This window comes from Hordeum vulgare, chromosome 1H (assembly GCF_904849725.1).
Source record: "Hordeum vulgare subsp. vulgare chromosome 1H, MorexV3_pseudomolecules_assembly, whole genome shotgun sequence".
Classification (NCBI taxonomy): Eukaryota; Viridiplantae; Streptophyta; class Magnoliopsida; order Poales; family Poaceae; genus Hordeum; species Hordeum vulgare.
The window spans coordinates 493,093,404-493,114,581 of NC_058518.1; the positions used below are offsets into that span (position 1 = coordinate 493,093,404).

Below are 21,178 nucleotides of genomic sequence, written 5' to 3' on the forward strand. Positions count from 1 at the left end.
ACGATGTAACTTGCGCTATAGCTCTACTGTTTTTATATGTTCCTAGAGAAAATTTAGTTGAAAATTGATAGTAGCAACCTTTGCAGACTGAGTCTGTAAAACCGAGGATTGTCCTCTTTGCTACGCAGAAGGCTTATGTCCTTAATGCACCACTCGGTGTGCTGCACCTCGAGCGTCGTCTGTGGATGCTATGAACATCCGACATACACATTACTGATGACTACACGATAGTTCAGTGCAAGATACTTGATGGCTTAGAAGCAAGGCGCCGAAAACGTTGTAAAATGTCACGGAACATAAGTGATGTTCCGAAGAGATGCAATTGTGATTTCATGCTTGTGCCCTTGTTAAGAGGTACTAGACCTCCAACAAGATTCTTTGACCACAAAGTAAAGGAGAAAAGCTCAATCGTTGAGCATGTGCTCAGATTGTCTGAGTACGACAATCACTTGAATCAAGTGGGAGCTAATCTTCCAGATGAGATAATGATGGTTCTCCAAAAGTCACTGCCACCAAGCTTTGAGAGCTTCGTGATGAATTATGACATATCAAGGATAGATACAATGATCCTTGAGCGATTCGCGACGTTTGACACTGCGAAAGTAGAAATCAAGAAGGAGCATCAATAGTTGATGGTTTGGAAAACCACTAAGTTTCAAGAAAGGCGAGGGCTAGAAGGGATACTTCGTGAAACGGCAAAACAGTTGCTGCGCTAATAAAGAGACCCAAGATTAAACCCAAACCCGAGACTAAGTGCTTCTGTAATAAGGGGAACAGTCACTGAGGCGGAGCAACTCTAGATACTTGGTAGATAAGAAGGCTGGCAAAAGTCGAAAGAAGTATATTTGACATACATAATGTTGATGTGTACTTTACTAGTACTCCTAGTAGCATGAGGGTATTGGATACCGGTTCGGTTGCTAAGTGATTAGTAACGCGAAATGAAAGCTACGACATAAACGGAGACTAGCTAAAGGCAAGGTGACGATACGTGTTGGAAGTGTTTCCAAGGTTGATATGATCAAACGTCGCACGCTCCCTCTACCATCGGGATTGGTGTTGAACCTAAATAATTGTTATTTGGTGCTTGCGTTAGGCATGAACATGATTGGATCGTGTTTATTGCAATACGATTATTCATTCAAAGAGAATAATGGTTACTCTATTTGCTTGAATAATCACCTTCAATGGTTTATTGAATCTCGATTGTAGTGTTACACATTGGTGCCAAAAGATACGAGTTAAATGATGATAGTACCACTTACTTGTGGCACTCCCGCTTGAGTCATGTTAGTATGAATTGCATGAAGAGGCTCCATGCTGATGGATCTTTACTCACCTGATTTCGAATCACTAGTGACATGCAAATCATACCACATGAGCAAGGCCTTGTTTTCATTGAGATGAAACAAGATAGTAACTTGTTGGAAGTGATACATTTTGATGTATGCAGTCCAGTGAGTGCTGAGGCACGCAGTGGATATCATTATGTTCTTACTTCACTGACGACTTGAGTAGATACAGGAGTATTTACTTAAATGAATCACAAGTCTGAAATATTGAAAAGTTCAATTCTGTTTCAGAGTGAAGTTCGTCGTAACAAGAGGATGAACTGTCTACGATATGATCATAGAAATGAATATCTGAGTTACGAGTTTTTGGTACACAGTTAAGACAATGTGGAAATTGTTTCACAGTTCATGCCACCTGGAACATCATGGTGTGATGATGTGTCTGAACGTCATACCACGCACTATTTAGTATGGTGCATGATGTGATGTCTCTTATCGAATTACCACTATCGTTTATGGGTTATGCATTAGAGACAACCGCACTCACTTTAAATAGGGCACCGTGTATTTCCGTTGAGATGACACAGTATAGACTGAGGTTTAGAGAAATCTAAACTGTCGTTTCTTGAAAGTTTGGGGCTTCAACACTTATGTGAAAAAGTTTCAGTCTGATAAGCTCGAACCCAAAGCGGATAAATGCATCTTCATAGGATATCCAAAACAGTTGGGTACATCTCCTATCTCAGATCCGAAAGCAAAGTGTTTGTTTCTAGAAACGGATCCTTTCTCGAGGAAAGGTTTCTCTCGAAAGAATTGAGTGGGAGGGTAGTAGAACTTGATGAGGTTATTGAACCATCACTTCAACCAGTGTGTAGCAGGGTGCAGGAAGTTGTTCCTGTGGCGCCTACACCAATTGAAGTGGAAGCAGATGATGGTGATCATCAAGCATCGGATCAAGTTACTACAAACCTCGTAGGTCGACAAGGTCGCGTACTGCTGCAGAGTAGTACGGTAACCCTGTCTTGGAGGTCATGTTGTTGAGCAACAGTGAACCTACGAGTTATGGAGAAAGCGATGGTGGGCCCAGATTCCGACAAATGGCTGGAAGCCATGAAATCCGAGAGAGGATCCATGTGTGAAACCAAAGTGTAGACTTTGGTAGAACTACTTGATGGTCATGGGACTATTGGGTAAAATGGATCTTTAAAAGAAGACAGACGATGATGGTGATAAGTCACTATTAAGAAAAGCTCGACTTGTCGCAAAGATGTTTTCGACAAGATCAAACAGTTGACTATGATGAGACTTTCTCACTCGTAGCGATGCTAAAGGTCTGTTAGAATTATGTTAGTTGTTGATGCATTATTTATGAAATATTGCATGTAGGATGTCAAAACATTGTTTTCTCGACGGTTTCCTTGAGCAAACATTGTATGTGATACAACGAGAAGGTTTTGTCGATCCTAAAGATACTAGCAAGTATGCAAGCTCCAGTGATCCTTCAATGGACTGGTGCAAGCATCTCGGAGTTGGAATATACACTTTGATGAGATGATCAAAGATTTTGGGTGTATACAAGGTTTATGAGAAACTTGTATTTCCAAAGAAGTGAGTGGGAGCACTATAGAATTTCTGATAGGTATATGTGGTTGACATATTGTGGATCAGAAGTAATGTAGAATTTCTGTAAAGCATACAAGGTTGTTTGAAAGAAGTTTTCAAAGGAGTACCTGGATTACGCTACTTGAACGTTGAGCATCAAAGATCTATGGAGATAGATCGAAAGCGCTTAATAGAAGTTTCAACAAGATGCATGCCTTGACAAGTTTTTGAAAGAGTTCAAAATAGACCAGCAAAGAAGGAGTTCTTGGTTGCGTTGTGAGGTGTGAATTTGAGTAAGACTCAAAACCCGACCACGGCAGAATAAAGAGAATAGACGAAGGTCGTCTTCTATGCCTTAGCCGTAGAATCTAAAGTATGCCATACTGTGTACCGCACCTGAAGTGTGCCTTGACTCAAAGTATGTTGAGAGGTACAGAGAGTGATCCATGATTGAATCACTAGCAGCGGTCGAAATTTATCCTTAGTAACTAATGGACTAAGGAATTTTTCTCGATTATGGAGGTGGTTAAAGAGTTCGTCGTAAAGGGTTACGTCGATGCAAGCTTTGACACTAATCCGAATAACTATGAGTAGTGAAACGGATTCGTATAGTAGAGTAGATATTTGGAGTATTTCCGAATAGCACGTAGTAGCAGCATCTATAAGATGACATACAGATTTGTAAAGAACGCACGGATCTGAAAGTTTCAGAACCGTTGACTAAAACCTCTCTCACGAGCAAGACGTGATCAGACCCCATAACTATATGGGTGTTGGATTCGTTGGAATCACATGGTGATGTGAAGTAGATTATTGACTCTAGTGCAAGTGGGAGACTGTTGGAAATATGCCCTAGAGGCAATAATAAATCAGTTATTATTATATTTCTTAGTTCATGATAATCGTTTATTATCCATGCTATAATTGTATTGATTGGAAACACAATACTTGTGTGGATACATAGACAAAACATTGTCCCTAGTAAGCCTCTAGTTGACTAGCTCGTTGATCAAAGATGGTCAAGGTTTCCTGGCCATAGGCAAATGTTGTTACTTGATAACGGGATCACATCATTAGGAGAATCATGTGATGGACTAGACCCAAACTAATAGACGTAGCATGTTGATCGTGTCATTTTGTTGCTACTGTTTTCTGCGTGTCAAGTATTTGTTCCTATGACCATGAGATCATATAACTCACTGACACCGGAGGAATGCTTTGTGTGTATCAAACGTCGCAAAGTAACTGGGTGACTATAAAGATGCTCTACAGGTATCTCCGAAGGTGTTAGTTGAGTTAGTATGGATCAAGACTGGGATTTGTCACTCCGTGTGACGGAGAGGTATCTCGGGGCCCACTCGGTAATACAACATCACACACAAGCCTTGCAAGCAATGTGACTTAGTGTAAGTTGCGGGATCTTGTATTACGGAACGAGTAAAGAGACTTGCCGGTAAACGAGATTGAAATAGGTATGCGGATACTGACGATCGAATCTCGGGCAAGTAACATACCGAAGGACAAAGGGAATGACATACGGGATTAAATGAATCCTTGGCACTGAGGTTCAAACGATAAGATCTTCGTAGAATATGTAGGATCCAATATGGGCATCCAGGTCCCGCTGTTGGATATTGACCGAGGAGTCTCTCGGGGCATGTCTACATAGTTCTCGAACCCGCAGGGTCTGCACACTTAAGGTTCGACGTTGTTTTATGCGTATTTGAGTTATATGGTTGGTTACCGAATGTTGTTCGGAGTCCCGGATGAGATCCAGGACGTTACGAGGAGCTCCGGAATGGTCCGGAGGTAAAGATTGATATATAGGAAGTCCTGTTTTGGTCACCGGAAAAGTTTCGGGCTCATCGGTAGTGTACCGGGAGTGCCGGGAGGGGTGCCGGGGACCATCGGGAGGGGTGTCACGCCCCAAGGGATCTCATGGGCTATGGGAAGAGATAAACCAGCCCCTAGTGGGCTGGAATAAGTTCCCACTAAGGCCCATAAGGTTTGAGAAGGAAAAACACAAGGTGGAAAGAGTTTCCAAGTGGGAAGGTGGAATCCTACTCCAAGTAGGATTGGAGTAGGACTCCTCCACCTCCAATTTCGGCCAAACCTTGAGGGTTTGAGGCTGCCTCTTCCCTCCCCCTCCCTCCTATATATACTGAGGTATTAGGGCTGATTTGAGACAACTTTTGCCACGGCAGCCCGACCACATACCTCCACGGTTTTTCCTCTAGATCGCGTTTCTGCGGAGCTCGGGCGGAGCCCTGCTGAGACAAGGTCATCACCAACCTCCGGAGCGCCGTCACGCTGCCGGAGAACTCTTCTACCTCTCCGTCTCTCTTGCTGGATCAAGAAGGCCGAGATCATCGTCGAGCTGTACGTGTGCTGAACGCGGAGGTGCCGTCCGTTCGGTACTAGATCGTGGGACTGATCGCGGGATAGTTCGCGGGGCGGATCGAGGGACGTGAGGACGTTCCACTACATCAACCGCGTTCACTAACGCTTCTGCTGTACGATCTACAAGGGTACGTAGATCACTCATCCCCTCTCGTAGATGGACATCACCATGATAGGTCTTCGTGCGCGTAGGAAATTTTTTGTTTCCCATGCGACGTTCCCCAACACATGGAGGGCAGCACTGATAGCGCCGAGTATGTCTCTGACAGTGGGGAGACGGAGGAGGATACGGAAGAGGAGGAGGAGGAGAGTGGAGAGCAGAGCTCGTCACCCTCACCACCAGAACACCGAACCAAGCGCCGTCATGACCCCGCTGCTCCGCCGGCTCCTCCCGTGGCCCCGAGTGCTCGGAGTGTGAAGAGAACCAGGGGTGCTTCTGCCGAGCCCGTGAACCAGCCGTCCAAGGTGGCTAAACCTAGCGGGTCTAAACCTCAGATAGCCTTGCCCCGGATGAGGATCGCTGTTCCGGTCGCCTCAGCATAAGTATCTTTGCCCTTCCATCTTCCTTCAGTATCCGATTGGACTCTTCTTTTTGGGAATTCATGTTTACCCGTCGAGTGGAATTCACTCAACAGAGCTGCTACCTCCGCCACCTCTCTGCCGCGTCAGGATGATGATCCCATGGACACTGATAATGCCGCTACGTCCCAGCAAGGTACGTTGTCACGACTCCGAGAGTTGTATTACTGTTTCGCGGGTGCTGTCTTTGATCTTGACCTTTTTCTGTAATTTTATTGTTTTCAGTCGGGCTTCCTTCGGAGGTGATCCATCTAGACGACGACGACCAAAGGAGGTCAAAACCAGCTTTGGCGCCTGTCCCTGGGGTTATCCAACCTGCTGCCAATCCCGCCATGAACGTGCCGCCGACTGAGATGGTGGCCCTCACGGCGGAACCGACTGGAGCAGAGCTCGGGATGCCCAGGGAGCCTTCTGCCACGCCGGGTCCGTCGGCTGTTCAATATGATGCCCGACGCCTCCCGGAAGATCAAGTAGGAGCTGCCAAGGACGCCATGGTACAAGTAGAGCTGATGGTGGGCGACGCCAAGGGAGCATATGACTCCATCGCATCCCTATACAAGAAGAGCTTGGAGCTTCGGGATGATATCCGAGTAAGTGCACTAGTAAGTGTTTACATTCCTCTTGGTGCCCACTGGGGGTTTTAGCGAGATACTCGGATACAATAGGATGATTTTGCAGTGGGTTCACTCCAGTGAACCTAGTGGGTGTAGTCCCCGAGACTTCTGCCGAGTGCTTGCGCCGACAGTTGTCTTTATATGTATTTTCCATAATCTGTACAGATCAGAGCTGATCTGCCCGAATGGTACCAGTGGGGGCACGCCGAGTGCACCCACTGGGTGTAGTCCCCGAGAGTAGTGTTACTCGGGTCGAGTAATAGTAATCTCATAGTGTTGTTGGTTTGCTATGGAGCTCAATAGGGCTGACCTGTTCGAGCTTCATACCAGTGGGGTCACTCTTAGTGAACCCACTGGGTGTAGTCCCCGAGACCGTTGTCGATTGCTTGCATCGGCAGGGGTCTGAAGAATTTTGAGCTTTGATTGTTTTGTCATATCTGTCGAGACTTTTTCCTTGTTGAATGTGGCTGATCCTCCCTTTGTGTCTCTTTGACAGAAGACTTGTGAAATGGGATCGGCCTATAATGCTCTGAAGGCTGAGAAGACTCAACTTGCTGCCGACTTGGAGGTAACTGCAAATGACCTGGCTGGCACGAAGAAGGCTCTCGCTGAACGAGAAAAATCTTTGGAGAAATCTCGGGAGGCTAACAAGGCACTGCTAGCCGAAGTAGAAAAAATGAAGAGGGAGAGATCCGAATGGATGGGCGAGCTGAAGGTAATGAACACTTGGTGCAGAGTGCGGGAGAACTACGTCGGCGAGTGGGCGAAGAAGATGGTCGCACTGCTTGGTGGTAAGTTCTTGTCGAGTGCTTTTTGACTTTGGAGTTCACTCCGCGCTTATTTTCCGCTTGTCTTTTCTTTGCAGATTTTTGCCGGGACGTTGAGGCCGAAACAGCCAAAATTGAACGGTCGCTTGTTTCGAATGTTCCACTCGGCGATGAAGGTAACCGGGACATGTTCCGAGTGAATTCTCGCCTTAACAGGGTGGGTCCTTTCATTGGTCACCTGAGAGGAGTTGTCGGCCGAATAGACAAGGAGCAGTGGCGTGAAGATGACTCCCGGAACGAGATAGAGGGGTTGATGGCTCGATTGGAGGACGTAACGAGCAGAGTGCAGGCATGGAAGAAGTGTGCCGCTCGGTGTGGTGCGGACGTGGCGCTGTCTCTGGTCCGAGTACACTGCAAGGAAGCCCGTGAAGACAAGCTGAAGACGTTGCAGGTCGCCAACACCAATAAGCTTCGATTTGAAGATTTCATGGAGACCTTCGACACAGCCACTCGGATTGCAGATGGAATCGACCTCGACACCTTTGTGGAGCCTGCCAGTCCCGGCGACGCTTCATAAACTTTATGCTGAACGCACATTTACCTCGGTATGCCGAGTGGAGTCTGTATTAAACTTTGGCCACTGCTGTTGGCCGGTACATTTGTGGCTCGGTGTGGATAAACTTGATTCACACCGAGCCGACTGATCGCAGAACCGATTTGAATTCGAACCGGATCTTTTGCTCTTCTTTCGCTGAGTTTTTTTTGAACGATTTTGGCTCGTGGTTTTTGTTTGGGCGTCTCTTGGTGAAGCCAATGGCAAACATGCAGAGCATGTAGTTGTCAGTTGTCTTCACATCCACATGTGCCTCAATGAGGGTCTGCTAAGCCTCCGAGTGTATCTCGAGTGCCCACTCGGAGGAAGCTTTTTACTTAGGCGACTCTGGTTCGCATCTAAGTCTCCGAGTGTGACTTGAAATGCACACTCGGAGCAAGTTGTTTACTTAGGCGACTCTGAGTCGCAGCTAAGTCACCGAATGTGACTTTTGGTGCACACTCGGAGCGAGTTTTTACTTAGGCGACTCTGGGTCGTAGCTAAGTCCACGAGTGTGACTTTTAGTGCACACTCGGAACGAGCTGTTACTCATGTAGTTGTCAGTTGTCTTCACATCCACATGAGCCTCAATGAGGGTCTGCTAAGCCTCCGAGTGTATCTTGAGTGTTCACTCGGAGGAAGCTTTTTTACTTAGGCGACTCTGAGTCGCAGCTAAGTCCCCGAGTGTGACTTTTCGTGCACACTCAGAGTGAGTTGTTTACTTAGGCGAGTCTGGGTCGCAGCTAAGTCTCCGAGTGTGACTTTTAGTGCACACTCGGAGCGAGTTTGTACTTAGGCAACTCTGGGTCGCAGCTAAGTCTCCGAGTGTGAATTTTCGTGCACACTCGGAGCGATTTGTTACTTAGGCGACTCTGGGTCGCAGCTAAGTCTCCGAGTGTGACTTTTCGTGCACACTCGGAGCGAGTTGTTTACTTAGGCGACTCTGGGTCGCAGCTAAGTCCCCGAGTGTGACTTTTGGTGCACACTCGGAGCGAGTTGTTTACTTAGGCGAGTCAGCGTCGCAGCTAAGTCTCCGAGTGTGACTTTTAGTGCACACTCGGAGCGAGTTTGTACTTAGGCGACTCTGGGTCGCAGCTAAGTCTCCGAGTGTGACTTTTTGTGCACACTCGGAGCGAGTTGTTACTTAGGCGACTCTGGGTCGCAGCTAAGTCTCCGAGTGTGACTTTTCGTGCACACTCGGAGCGAGTTGTTTACTTAGGCGACTCTGGATCGCAGCTAAGTCCCCGAGTGTGACTTTTGGTGCACACTCGGAGCGAGTTTTTACTTAGGCGACTCTGGGTCGCAGCTAAGTCCCCGGGTGTGACTTTTGGTGCACACTCGGAGCGAGTTTTTACTTAGGCGACTCTGGGTCGCAGCTAAGTCCCCGAGTATGACTTTTGGTGCACACTCGAAGCGAGTTTTTACTTAGGCGACTCTGGGTCGCAGCTAAGTCCCCGAGTGTGACTTTTGGTGCACACTCGGAGCGAGTTTTTACTTAGGCGACTCTGTGTTGCAGCTAAGTCTCCGAGTGTGACTTTTCGTGCACACTCGGGGCGAGTTGTTACTTAGGCGACTCTGGGTCGCGGCTAAGTCCCCGAGTGTGACTTTTCGTGCACACTCGGAGCGAGTTGTTTACTTAGGCGACTCTAGGTCGCAGCTAAGTTCCCGAGTGTGACTTTTAGTGCATACTCAGAGCGAGTTTGTACTTAGGCGACTCTGGGTCGCAGCTAAGTCTCCGAGTGTGACTTTCCGTGCACACTCGGAGCGAGTTGTTACTTAGGCGACTCTGGGTCACAGCTAAGTCTTCGAGTGTGACTTTTCGTGCATACTCGGAGCGAGTTGTTTACTTAGGCGACTCTGGGTCGCAGCTAAGTCCTCGAGTGTGACTTTTAGTACACACTCGGAGTTAGTTTTTTTGACCGGAGTCTGCAAACGCGGAAGAATTTTGAATCGGCAAGAAATTAATCTACCTTGTATTACTTCGATGAGACTTCTTCTTTACATTGTCTCCGTCGGCGGTTATGTGTAGAAGCGCTCCAGTAGATCTCCATTCCATGCTCGCGGCTCGTCTGTTTCCCTGTCGAGGTTGTAGAGTCGATATGCTCCGTTGTTCAGCACCTTAGAAATGATGAACGGTCCTTCCCAGGCGGGAGCCAACTTGTGTGGTCTCTGTTGATCCACTCGGAGCACCAGGTCTCCTGCTTGGAACGTGCGGCTCCTGACGTGCCGCGCATGAAATCGCCGCAGATCTTGTTGATAAATTGTTGAACGGATAAGTGCCATCTCGTGCTCCTCTTCTAAAAGGTCCAGTCTGTCTTGCCTGGCTTGCTCTGCTTCGGCTTCGGAGAAGAGTTCGACTGTGGAGAGTTGTGAAGCAAGTCACTCGGAAGGACTGCCTCTGCTCCATAAACGAGGAAAAACGGGGATCGCCCTATCGATCTATTCGGAGTTGTGCGGAGGCCCCACAGCACCGAAGGCAGCTCGATGACCCATGCACCGGCGGCATGTCCAACTTCTCACAGGAGTCGAAGCTTCAACCCTTGAAGAATAAGTCCATTCGCCCGCTCTGCTTGCCCGTTTGTTTGGGGGTGCGACACGGATGCAAAATCCACTCGGATACCTTGGCCTGCGCAAAAAACTTTGAACCTGTCCGAGGCAAAGTTTGTGCCATTGTCGGTGATTATGCTGTGTGGAACCCCGTATCTGGCGATGATGTCTCTCATAAATTTGATGGCTGTAAGGGCATCAAGCTTCTTGATAGGCTTGGCTTCAATCCACTTGGTAAATTTGTCGACTGCTACCAGCAGATGGGTGAATCCTCCTTGGCCTGTTCTGAATGGTCCTACTGTATCTAATCCCCACATGACGAATGGCCAAGCAAGAGGAGTTGTCTTCAGCGCAGACGTTGGCTTGTGGGACTTGTTTGAATAGAACTGACAACCTTCGCAACGGTCGACTATATCTTTTGCCATTTCATTCGCCTGCAACCAGAAGACACCAGCTCTGAATGCTTTGGTGACGATTGCCCTTGAGGAGGCATGATGGCCGCAGGTTCCCGAGTGAATTTCTTCCAAAATTAACTGCCCTTCCTCAGGAGAGATACACCGCTGAAGGACGACTGAAACACTTTCTCTGTATAACTGGTCATCAATGACAGTGAAGGACTTCGACGTGCGAATGATCTGCCTAGCTTGGACCTCGTCTTCCGGTAACTCTTGCCTCAGGATGTACGCAATGAATGGCACGGTCCATTCGGGAATGACAACTAGAATCTCCATGATCAAGTTAACCACAGCGGGAACCTCGACTTCAGTCTGATCTGTTGAGCTCTTCGGTTGTACAGGTTCCTTTGTAAAAGGATCTTATTTTACCGAGGGGAGGTGTAGGTGCTCAAGGCAGACATCACTCGGGACCGGTCTCCGTGTGGATCCAAGCTTTGCCAATTCATATGCTGCTTGGTTTTTCAGTCGGGGAACATGGTGAAGTTCCAGACCTTCGAACTTCTTCTCGAGCTTCCTTATTGCGTTGCAGTATGCAGTCATGGTGGGGTTCCTTACATCCCATTCCTTCATTACTTGATTAACCACTAGATTTGAGTCGCCATAGACCATCAGGAGACGGACGCCGAGTGTGATGGCCATGCGCAACCCGTAAAGGAGAGCTTCGTACTCTGCTTCGTTGTTGGAAGAATCAAAATGGATCTGCAACACATACTTGAGTTTATCACCTTTCAGGGATATGAGCACTACGCCGGCGCCGGAACCATTCAACATCTTGGACCCATCGAAGAACATGGTCCAATGAGCCGAGTAGATGTGAGTCGGTAGCTGTTGTTCTACCCATTCCGCTATGAAATAAGCAAGAGTTTGAGACTTTATAGCTTTCTTGGCTTCGAACTTGATGTCGCAGTATAGCATCTCCATTGCCCACTTTGCCACTCGGCCTGATGCGTCCCGATTGTGGAGAATTTCCGACAACGGAGCGTCAGATATGACAGATACTGAGTGGTCTTGGAAATAATGAGCCACCTTCTTTGCAGTCATGTAGATCCCATAAATAAGCTTCTGATAATGGGGATACCTCTGCTTGGAAGGAGTCAGGACTTCGGAAACATAATATACTGGCCGATGAACCTTGTACGCCTGGCCTTCTTCTTCGCGTTCGACTGTCAGAACGGTGCTGACGACTTGATTTGTAGCCGCGATGTATAGAAGAAGGGGTTCTTTACTGAGCGGGGTAGTAAGAACCGGCTGGGTGGAAAGCAGGGCTTTGAGGTCGTCGAATGCGATTTGGGCTTCGTCTGTCCACTCGAAGGTATCTGACTTCTTCATGAGTCGGTACAGAGGTAACGCCTTCTCGTCGAGTCGAGCGATAAACCTGCTCAAAGCCGCTAGGCAACCTGTGAGCTTTTGAACATCATGTACTCTTACCGGTCGCTCCATTCGAACAATGGTCCCGATCTTTTCGGGGTTGACATCGATCCCTCGTTCGGAAACGAAGAAACCGAGTAACTTCCCGCTGGGAACACCGAATGAACACTTGGCTGGGTTAAGCTTGATATCGTACCTACGTAGGTTGGCGAATGTTTCTGCCAAGTCAGTCAACAGGTCGAAACCTTTGCGTGACTTGACGACGATATCATCCATATATGCCTCCACATTTCGACCGATCTGGTCTAGGAGGCATTTTTGGATCATGCGCATAAAAGTTGCTCCTGCATTCTTCAAACCGAATGGCATAGTGATGTAATAGAAGCACCCGAATGGGGTGATGAAGGCTGTTTTTAATTCATCCGGACCATACAGACGGATCTGATGATAGCCCGAATAGGCATCAAGGAAGGATAAGCGCTCGCAACCCGCAGTCGAATCAACGATTTGATTAATGCGGGGGAGCGGGAAGTGATCTTTCGGACAGACCTTATTGAGATGCTTGAAATCGATGCATATACGGAGAGTCTTGTCCTTCTTGGGCACCATGACAACATTAGCGAGCCACTCGGAGTGGTGTACCTCGCGAATGAAGTTGGCTGCCAAAAGTTTAGCCACCTCCTCTCCGATTGCTTTCCTCTTGGGCGCGGCGGACCGACGCAGGCGTTCTCGGACGAGCCGAGCGGTAGGATCCACATGCAGTCGGTCTCAGCCAACTCCCTGGGTACACCTGGCATGTCAGCAGGCTTCCATGCAAAAATGTCCCAGTTCTCACGGAGGAATTGGATGAGCTCGGCTTCCTATTTTGGATCAAGGGTGGTGGAGATGTTTGTTGGGGCGGCAGTGGCATCCGTCGGGTGGATGCTTACTCTCTTCGTGTCTCCCGCCGACTAGAATGCGGACTCGGAAGCTGGCTTCTTTGAACGCATCAGGTCAGCGGGGTCGGCGGTCTTCTTGTACTCATCCAACTCGAGTAGAGCCATCTGATGATCTGCAATTCTCGACCCCTGCTGCAGACACTCCTCGGCCCGCTGCCGATTGCCTGTGACAGTAATCACACCTTTCGGATCGGGCAACTTCAGCTTCAAATAGACGTAACATGGACGGGCCATGAAACGCGCATATGCCGGACGACCCAGAATCGCATGGTATGCACTATGGAAGTCTACCACCTCGAATGTCAACTTCTCTTTGCGGAAGTTCTTGTCAGAGCTGAAAACGACATCCAACGCAATCTGGCCGAGTGATTTGGCTTTTTCTTCCTGGGACGACTCCATGGAACTGCATACTGCTCTCGCTAAGTCTGGACATCGGAATGCCCATTCCCTTGAGAGTATCGGTGTACATGATATTCAAACCGCTGCCGCCGTCCATGTGGACTTTGCGCATCCTAACTCCTTCCACCACCGGGTCGACAACCAGAGCTTGCCTCCCTGGGGTGGGTACGTGTGCTGGGTGGTCTGACTGATCAAAGGTGATTGCAGTCTGTGACCACTTGAGGAACGTGGGAGTGGATGGGGTTGCCAAGTTTACCTCCCTGTTGACCAGCTTCAGTCGACTCTTGCTTTCCACATCAGCAAAAATCATCAATGTTGCATGGACTTGAGGGAACGGATCCTCCTTGTCCTCATCATCTTGCTCGGCGTCTTTCTCACTCGGCTGTCCTTCACCGAATCCTTGGATCAGGAGGCGACATTGCCGAGTGGTATGCTTCAGCAATATGACATTGCCTTCTTCATTCGTCTTCGTGTGGATTGGACACGGTTGATCTAGGATGGAATTTCCTGACTGTCTCTTCTTGGGGGTGTACTGTGCTTTCCCCGTGCCTTTGAACTTGGCATTTGTAACGGTTGCCGCCTCTGCTTGCGGAGTGGATTGAGCTTTCTGTTTCTGCTTCCGAGTGTTGCTCCCATCTCCGTTGGCGACCGACTTATGCTTGCCGCTACATATGCGGTCCTCCTCTTCGCCATTTGCATAGCGCACGGCTATCTCCCTCATCTTGCTCATGGAGATGTCGCCTGTCCGACCAAACTTCAGGTACATATCTCTGTACCGAACGCCTGCCTTGAAGGCGTAGACTGCTTGGTGCTCCGTGACATTCTCCACCGTGTGGTAGAGGGTCGTCCAGCGCTGGATGAAATCGCGCAAGGGCTCGTTTTGCTTCTGGACACAGTGCTGAAGCTCTACGAGACCAGCAGGGCGTTTGCACGTTCCCTCGAAGGTCCTGATGAAGACTCGGGCCAGATCTGCCCAACTATAGATGCTTGACGGAGCTAACTGGTTTAGCCAAGCTCGCGTCAAACTGTCGAGCATCAGTGGGAGATGTTTCACGGCGACATGGTCATCTCCGCCACCGATCTGGACCGCCACTCTGTAGTCGTCCAACCAAGTTTCTGGTTTGGACTCTCCTCTGAATTTGCTGATTCCCGTCGCTAATCGGAAGTTGGGAGGGATGTCAGCTGAGCGGATGGCCCGACTGAAGCACTCGGGGCCAGAAACAACGGTCCTGCTTCCACTCGGACGGTCTCTATCATGACCATCACGGTGGGCTCGACTTCTATCGACCTTCTTCTGAGTGATGTACCCTCTTGCATCAGGCCTTGGATCATGCGCGCCACCGCCCGAACGACGATCATCGTAATGCCGAGGTCCGTAAGGCCCACTCCGCGGAGGAGTACGCGAACGGCGACGATCTTCAGGGTGGGACCGAATGGAAAGCGGATTCCGACTCGGGTCACTGGAACGGCTGCCTCCTCTGCGTCGCTGGTGAGAGTCGGGACTGAAAACCGACCGATGCGTGTTCGCTTGAACGGAACCGTTGTGGATCCTGTTGTGCGACCGGGAGACCACCGAGTTTTGCTGCTGCGCCATGTGTAACAAGGCACGAATCTGCTCGATTCCTCTACCAGCCTCCAAATCAGTCGGCTGGAGAGAATCAGCTATCCTGGCGGCTGCAGCCAAGTTGAGGATGGGTGTGCGGAACACCTCGACGTTGCTCTGGCGAGTGCGTCGACTGGAAGAACGATGGTGCTGACGACGAGCGTCGGATGATTCTCCGAACTCACGCTCGTTCCGACCAGTCCCGAGGGGACTTTCGTGGGAATCGGCCATGAGTACTTCGGCTGCAGGCCCGTGACCCGCATACTCGGTAGGTAGTTCAGTCGGAACTGACTCCAAGTACTGGGATGACGGCGGGACCACAACCGATTCGAGCAGCGCCACTTGAGAGGACACGTTTTGTCGCGGTTGGGCGTGTCGCACCCAACGCTGGAGCCGTGGACGACGGGATCGCTTGTTGCGGCGCGTGACGGGGGCGAAGATCGACACCGGGGTCGATGGCTGAAGAAGAAGAACGCCGCAGGAACTGGCACGGAAGTGCGTAGCCCCGCGACCCAGAAGCGCCTTGACGTCGAGGGGCGCATCCCGAAGCCATGCCGAATCGTCGGCGATGAAGGAGTGTGCACCGAAGAGGATCTCATGACCCATGCACAGATCTCCGTCGGACGACATGACGAAAAGATGAAATCGCTAACTCGCCGGAAGTCGCTTAGACGCCTGCCGCACGGTGGGCGCCAACTGTCGTGGGTAAAGTCTGACAGTAGAAGTATGGGGTACGAAAGTATATGGGCAGAGCCTTAGCTACGGCGAGGATGTATGAGTTCAAGTCCCTCTACGGTGGAGGTAATAGCCCTACGTCTCAGTGTTCTTGGGAGCTTTGTGTCGAGTGTATTGTAGGATTACAGCAAGTGCCAACCCCCGTACTAGTGGTGAAGGGTGGCTTATATAGAGTGCGCTGACCTTCATAATGGCCCGGTGGACAGGTGTGGAATAGTGGCGAGTAAACGTTTACGTTACAAGTAACGTAAGCTTTAGATGCTAATAATGGTGTATGAAAACGTATGACCGTTGCCCTCCTGGGAGGTTACGGTGTACAGAGTGGATTCTAGCCGGTACGTTAGATATGCTCCGAGTGGATCGTCACCGACTGGATGATGGGGCGTACTTAGTTCAGTCGGAACTGTCTAAGGGCCTTGTCTTCTATGACGGGTAGTCCTTGGATAGGACCTATAGCGCAGACCTATGACCCTACCCTAGGACTATAACCACATCACTATGTATTGGTTGAGATTGTTATGTTGTTTACTACCAACATTTTTTTCTTGTCCGGTGCAACGAACGGGCATTTGTATTAGTGCACTCCTATAAAAATTAACATCACAACAAAACACAAAAATACATTCAGAAATTAACATCACAAGGCTGTAGTTCACTTCTTTTCCTTTTCATTTTGTTGTTTATCCACTCCTGCAAAAACAACAAAAACAAACCTCAATTTTTCTGAACTGGAGTACAGTGCACTTTTGGGATTCGTCGTTGCGAGAGAACTAAACTGAACAACAGTGCTAAAGAAAACACAAAAACACGTGGACGAACTGCATGTCCAAAGGTGCCTAAGAACACTGCCCCTATCTCTGTCGACGAATCACATCCGAACTCCCGAATTCAAAATCCATTCCCAAGCGTTCCACCCTAGCACCCAGGAAATAACACCACTACTCAAGAATAAGCTTTGCACACGTAGATTGTTTTTCTTCTCCAGCTTCTTCAAATCCATCCCCAAGCTTGCAACACGCTGTTCAATGTCCGTTGACACAAATAACTGACCTGATCAATACATTACTGCTATATAAACTTACACGTACCAGACCCATTTCATCAAGCTCACAAGAACAGTTCAAGCCAACTCCGACAGACAACAAGACCGAGCAGATAAGACAGGTTCGCGAGCTGACCGTCCTCACGGCTCTCTCCAAACAAAAAATAGAACTAGTTTTACTGCATCCAGCTTATCAGAGGCTTCTTCTATCTTGACTCCGCCTCTTTGATTGTTCGGATGAGGTGGGAGACACGGTACTGGAGCTTCTCGTTCTCCACGGTCAGCTTCCGGTTCTGCAAGGTTCGATAGTTAAGAGATGTGGTTACACAGTGGTATGGCGGTGACGGTTAGTTTCAGGCAAATCAGATACATGTTCCTTCTCAGCAAGACTGTCTGCGAGACTGCGATGGCTACGTCAAGCTTTGACTGGAGATCCATGGCAGATGGCGCTGGAATGCCACCTCACTGCTCAAATGCACTGCGCACGCGCCCGCCCGGGGACTGTGACGCCTACGGAACCGTACTGCAGTGCACCGGATCTCGCAGAGCGGGTACCCCACGCAGAGCCAACCGGCGTCCTCCCTCACCGGGAGCAGAAGCTCCATGGCCGCGATGCCGTTTCCATGGTGCAAAAGCGCAAGATCCTGCCTAGGCACACGCGCAGCCACCGGCCCTTCCCAGCGTTGGATCTAGCCTTCACGGACACACTCACGGCCGCCACCCCCTCCCATCGCGGGATCCGGCCTCCTCGGCAGATGTAGCTAATGCGGGGGCGCCGGGAGGAGAAGGCTGGAGGGGGAGATGCCGGTGGCAGGGTGAGTCCGTCGGCGTGGGCGCGGTGGATGGCAGCGCCCGGATGCACGCGACAGTCAATCTGCAACGGCGGACACGCAGGGAGGTGGTGAGGAGCGACGACGTCACACGGAGAGGCTCATGGGTGGCGGCGAGCTCGCCGGAGCTGCGCGGATCTTGGGCTGCCGCGACACCAGGGAAAGGGAGCAGGGTAGGTGCGGCCGTGCGGGGAAGAAGGTGGGCATAGAGGTGGGGTTGCTGCGGGGGTAGAAGGTGGTGTTTATTCGGGGCTAATGCAGTTTTTTGGGCCGCTGGTAGAAGGTGGTGTTAGCAGAATAAAGTCTAAAGGGTGTTATTTAAATATAGGAAAAATCTAAACTGCATACAATGCGCAACAGCCTTTTTGTTATATGGCGGCTGATGCAGAGAGCTTGTTTAACAGCTTTGCATTTTCTAAACCATCATGTCAATCAATGATCCGTTTTCATTACAAACTTTATCGCGACGAGATTTTTAAAACTAGATTTCATGTTGACATGTTTCGATAATTTCTTTTTTGCTCGTACTTACCATATTTGTTGCACTTACCTGTCATATTAGTAAGTACTTACTTGTCTGATAAAAAATAACTTAATCGTCATATTTTTTAAAAATTCGTATAAATATGGCATCTCGACATAATTAAAATGGCAAGCACAAACAACTTTTTTTAGGCGATTACGCGTAAAAATATGACAACTCGACATATTTATGCTCAATGAATTTATATTTCATGAAGGGGTCCTTGAAATCTTGGTGCATCTCAGCAACCCAGGCCTCGTGCTTGTCACCGGCCGACGGCTGCCTTTTGTTTGGTACCATCGCCTTGTTTAGTTCGGCCTTGAGCTTCTTGACCTCCGCGATGGCGACTATAGTTGTCATGAAAACACTTCACACTTAAGGATACAAGTAGAAATATGTCACCTTGATGAGAAAACTACTGCTAATAGTGCAGTTCAAACTTACCTTGAGCGTCGTCGAATCGTTTGTTAAGCAAGTTGAGCTCTTCCCCGGAGCTCTTAAGCTTTTGATTCATTTCCGCCAACTCCAAGGAGTTGGGGCTGCTACCGAATACGAGGCCTGCACAATTATTTTATACGTGTCACACACCCAAGTTATAGATTTCTTGGATCCTCTACTAAGTTCTTTTTATCATCATACCAGAGTCTTCAGGAATACGAGCCATTTTTACAATTATATATGTGTTTTTTCCGCACTATTTTGACCCGTACGAGTTTTCAAACTCATAGAGGGCATGTGGGCTACTGAATACGAGGATTGCGTATAAACCCATAAGTTAAAACTACTTTGTAAAAAATATAGTGTAAATTACCTTGAAGCCCGTCAATAGGACGTCAAAAGCTTCATTCAATCCGCTGTCAATGAATCGAATGCTTTGTAGAACTGCACTCAGAAGAGTGCGGTGTTCTTCAGTGATGGAGGAGTCATTCAGACCCTCCTCCATCATGGCCGACCACCCAGTTTGGGGCTGCTCTATTGTAGGCGGCTTCCGGTGCAGCTTCACAGTTTCTCCGCTCAGAGAAGCTAGTGTAGATGATTTTGGAGGCTGGCTGGTCTCTGGAACTGTCTTTGGAGAGAGCTTGGATTGTCCAGGATCTCCCTCTCTGTTTGCGAGGAGGGATTCCTCCTCCTGGTCTTTGGCGGCCAAGGTGTCAGCCTCGGCCATGCAATCTTCACCTACAACCTGAGTATCCGGCTCTTGTCGGGTCTTTCGAGATACCACCTCCTGATGTCTACTAAACAACTTCTTCTTCTAGACTCGTGTTGGGCCTCCAAGCGTGGAGTTTTGTAGGACAGTAGCAAATTTTCCTCAAGTGGATGACCAAAGTTTATCAAATTGTGGGAGGCGTAGGATTAAGATGGTCTCTCTCAAACAACCCCGCAACCAAATAATAAAGAGTCTCTTGTGTCACCAACACACCTGATACAAGGGTAAATTGTATAGGTGCACTAGTTTAGCAAAGAGATGGTGATACAAGTGCAGTAATGATAGTCGATATAGTTTTTTGTAATCTGAAATATAAAAACAACAAGATAGCAAGTGACAAAAGTGAGCATAAACGTTATTGCAATGCTTGAAAATGAGGCCTAGAGTGTGTACTTTTGCTAGTGCAATCTCTCAACAATGCTAACATAGTTAGTTAATAAAACATTCCCTCAACGTGTGATAAATAATCACTACAAAGTTCCTATCTAGCGGAGAACATAAGAAGAAATTGTTTGTAGGGTACGAAACCACCTCAAAGTTATTCTTTCCAATAAATCTATCCAAGAGTTCGTACTAATATAACAAGTTATCCTTTTTGATCGATCTATCAATAGTTCGTACTAAAATAACACCATAATAAATTCTGATTCATAATACTCAATCCAACACAAAAAAAACTTCAAGGAGCACACCAAGATTTCTATCAGAGAAAATAGTATGAAAACGTGCAATCAACCCCTATGCCTAGAATATCCCAATGTCACCTCGGGAATCCGCGAGTTGATGCCACAACATATATCAAGTGAATCACTTGAATACCCCAATGTCACTATGGGTATCCGCATGCAAGACATATAACATGTGCTCCCAAACATGAATATTCAATCCAACAATATTCCCCTCTCCGGCAAGTTACTGGAATGTCTCCGGATTGATTTTTCGTGGCTACAGAGGCCTCCGGAATCGGAACTTCTCGTCTAGGGTTATTTGTGGAGGTTTCTATATTTATATGATTTTTGGGCATTGGAATCACGCCAAGATGGGCCACGAGGTTCCCACTAGACGTCACCCCAGGTCAGGGGGAATGGCGCGGCCTAGTGTCTAGTGGGAACCAGGGGCCCACTCTGGTGGTTCTTTGTTTGAGTATTTCTCTTTTCTTCCAAAAAGTTGTCAAAAAGTTTCGTCCAATTCCAAGAATTGTTTCTACACAAAAAACAACACCACGGTAGTTCTGCTGAAAATAACATCAGTCCGGCTTAGTTCTAAATAAATCATATAAAGTGCAACAAAAACATATAGAAGTGTTGTAAACATAGGCAAACATGACATGAATACTTCATAAATTATCGTTACGTTGGAGATGTATCAGCATCCTCGAGATTAATTCCTACTCGTCCTCGAGTAGGTAAATGATAAAAGAAATAATTTATGAAGTGTGAATGCTAGAATAGTGCATAAGTTTGATCAATGATAATTTCAATCACTTTTCCTACCATCATAACAACAACTCTTTCCACTAGTGGAGAAAGGGGTATTAGAACCGGTTGGTAAGGGCCTTTGGACCTGGATACACATCCGGTGCTACGTATCCGGGACTAAAGGCCCCCCCCTTTAGCACCGGTCTGTTACAAACCGGTGCTAAAGGCCTCCACGTGGGCGCCGAAGAGTGCGCGCAGGCGGAGGAC

At 48.3% G+C, this 21,178-nt stretch overlaps 1 long non-coding RNA gene across 1 annotated transcript; it reads right to left on the bottom strand.

Moving 5' to 3' along the window:
• Positions 1–16,591: 16,591 nt before the first annotated feature.
• LOC123418205 lies at positions 16,592–18,199 on the bottom strand. The gene is made up of 2 exons (XR_006617565.1): positions 17,304–18,199; positions 16,592–17,226 (listed from the first exon to the last, which is right to left on the bottom strand). It is a non-coding gene; the product is annotated as an uncharacterized LOC123418205 (long non-coding RNA).
• Positions 18,200–21,178: the final 2,979 nt, after the last annotated feature.